Consider the following 2853-nt stretch of genomic DNA (forward strand, 5'->3'; position numbering starts at 1 on the left):
CCTGTTTTGTGCAAGTACCAATCTGTTTTTACTACTCTAGCTTTGTAATAGAGTTTGAAGTTTGGTATTGGTAATCCTCCAGCACTGTTATTTCTCCTAAGGGTTGATTTTGCTCTTCAGGTTTTTTTAATTATTATTTTATATGAATTTTTGTGTCCTTTAGTTCATTAAACAATGGTATTGGGCTATTGATGGATATTGCATTTAATGTGTAGCTAGCCTTTGGCAGTATTGCCATTTTCACGATGTTAATGTTTGTTGCACGTTTAGTCCCGAACTGAGCATTATATTTAGGGATCTGTAGTCTTTTAATTTTAATAGATTATTTATTTGTCTTGATTACAAGATGGGATAGGACACTATCAGAAGACAAGGGATGTGGAGTATTGGTGGGTAGATTTACAGTCTACCACAATATAAAAATTTCCTTGACCAGTATAAGTAGAAAGAAAGAGCTCCAAGCCTTAAGACAGCTTAGGAGATTTTTCAAGATGAGAATGGGTTAGGACAGGAAAGTATGGACTGGGAAAAAGAAACACTACCAAAATAAAGAACAGTTTGCAAGACAATGTATCAGTAATGTGAGTTTGACCTGTAGTAATACTATTCTAGGAGAATCCTAGATGTGTACTAATTATTACAAATGAAGGAAACCATGGAGCCTATGTTCCTTTGGGTCTGGCTTACTTCACTTAATATGCTTTTTTCCCCAAGTCTTTTCATTTCTTTCTCAATGGGGCGATATCATTCCTTCTGATGGCAGCATAGAGTTTCATTGTGCATAAGTACCACATTTTTCTTGATCCATTCATCTACTGAGGGGCATCTGGGTTGGTTCCATATCTTAGTTATGGTAAATAATGTTGCAATGAACATCATTGTCTAGTAGCTTTAGGATGTCCTTTTTGTTGTTGTTTGTTTTTGGTTGGTCGTGGGGCTTGAACTCTGGACCTGTGCACTGTCCCTGAGCTCTTCAGCTCAAGACAGAACTCTACCACTTGAGCCACAGTACCACTTTTGGTTTCTTGGAGACAAGAGCCTTACAGACTTTTGTGGCCAGGCTGGCTTTGATTCACAATCCTCAGATCTCAGCCTCCTGAGTAGCTAGGTTTACAGGCATGAGCCACCAGCATTCGGATGAGAGAGAGTTTGTATTTATCCATTTATCAGTTGTTTTGGACCTGGCTGATCCCACAGTTTGGCTATTACTAACAAAACTGAATATGCACAAGTGTGTAGGAATCTTTCCTGTATATTGGTTTACCCTCCATTCGAATATGCCCAAGAGTGACAATTGCTTAAGCCATGCATCCACCGGCCATTTTTTAACTTTATCAATGTACTTTTCTTTGTTGGTTCTAATCAAATACCTTACAAGTCTACATGCTATTGTGTAACTTCCACACCTTTGAGTGGTGGGAACACTGATTTTCCTGGCCAGCATTATTGAGTTTCTGAGCATGCTTGTTATAAAGACCATGCTTAATTATTAAGCAAAACCTGGAAAAATCCACCAGGGAAACTAACCTCATCTGAAGGTGCCCTTGTCACAATAAAGCTCTCTTTAACTGCTTTAAAAGATATTCTGCAGAAGAGCTTGTTTTCAGAGTATTGAACAGTGACAAGCAGCAACCAAACATGCAGTTCCTGTATTCTTATTTTTTCTAAAGTTATCTTTAAGTAGTTGTACAAAGGAGTTTCCATTCAACATTGATAATTGTGAATGCAATGCATCTTTTTTTTTTGCCAGTCCTGGGCTTGAGCTCAGGGCCTGAGCACTGTCCTTGGATTTTCTCAAGGCTAGAGCTGTACCACTTGAGCCTCAGCACCACTTCCAGCTTTTTTCTATGTATGTGGTACCAAGGAATCGAACCCGGGTCTTCATGCATGCTAGGCAAGCACCTTAACCACTAGGCCAAACTCCCAGCCCTATGCAATGCATCTTGATTGATATCATTCTCTCCCATTTCATCTCACTGAACCCACCCATCTCCTCTATTTACCTGGCTCCATTTTCACATATGGGCCTTGAATACTATGACTATTCTTTCGCCATTCATCTGCCCCCCTTTTGCTTGACCTCACCTTCACTGCCCCTTTTTCAGCTTCATAGTATTCATTTTGTTAAACAGTAAGTTCATTGTTCAAATGAGTTATATGATTGAAATCCTCACCTGCATGCACTACACTTTAGTTAGTATGTTTAAAAAGTGGCTAGATGCAGTGAAGCAGGTGGCAATGCCTTAACTGTATAGGTGTTGTCAGGCTCAAGGTTCACTTTCTTTCTTGCCAAGGTGGGTGCTAATCCTTTTTCCTTTTATACGATACCATTATTACTTTTTTAAAAAATATTTTTTATTGTAATTAATAAAAGGGTTACGTGATATTTGCCAGACAGAAGGTGCATTAATTCACATACATTGATACCCTTTCACATGTCTTGGTCCCCATTATCCTCCCATTATTACTTTTAAAAAATGCACCAATAAGCATAAAGCACAGGAAATAAACCAATTAAAGTAAGTTCTTAGTACACATGCTTAGTAACTGTAGTTTCAAATCCTTGGCTACTGAATAAAAAAGTTTCTTTTGCATTTTGATTCATGCCATAGTATAAGAGATACTAGTACATTCCATGCTTTATTTCAATAATAACAATATTCATTTTGCAATGAAGGGTGTGTGTAGATCTCTAAGGTTTGAAAATAGTAAATTTGTATTAAGTAGGGTTTTTTTTTGGGGGGGGGGTTGGTCATGGGGCTTGAACTCTGAGCCTGGGCTCTGCCTGTGAGGTCTTCAGCTCGAGGCTAGTGCTCTACCACTTTAGCCACAGCGCCACTTCCAGTTTTCTTA

At 38.6% G+C, this 2853-nt stretch overlaps 1 non-coding gene across 1 annotated transcript; it reads right to left on the reverse strand.

Annotated features, from left to right (window-relative positions):
- Positions 1 to 2205: 2205 nt before the first annotated feature.
- On the reverse strand, positions 2206 to 2328 carry LOC150055431 (U6atac minor spliceosomal RNA). Its single transcript, XR_016537504.1, has one exon. It is a non-coding gene; the product is annotated as a U6atac minor spliceosomal RNA (small nuclear RNA).
- Positions 2329 to 2853: the final 525 nt, after the last annotated feature.

Source organism: Megascapheus bottae, chromosome 13 (assembly GCF_031878675.1).
Source record: "Megascapheus bottae isolate mThoBot1 chromosome 13, mThoBot2.hap1, whole genome shotgun sequence".
Lineage (NCBI taxonomy): Eukaryota > Metazoa > Chordata > Mammalia > Rodentia > Geomyidae > Megascapheus > Megascapheus bottae.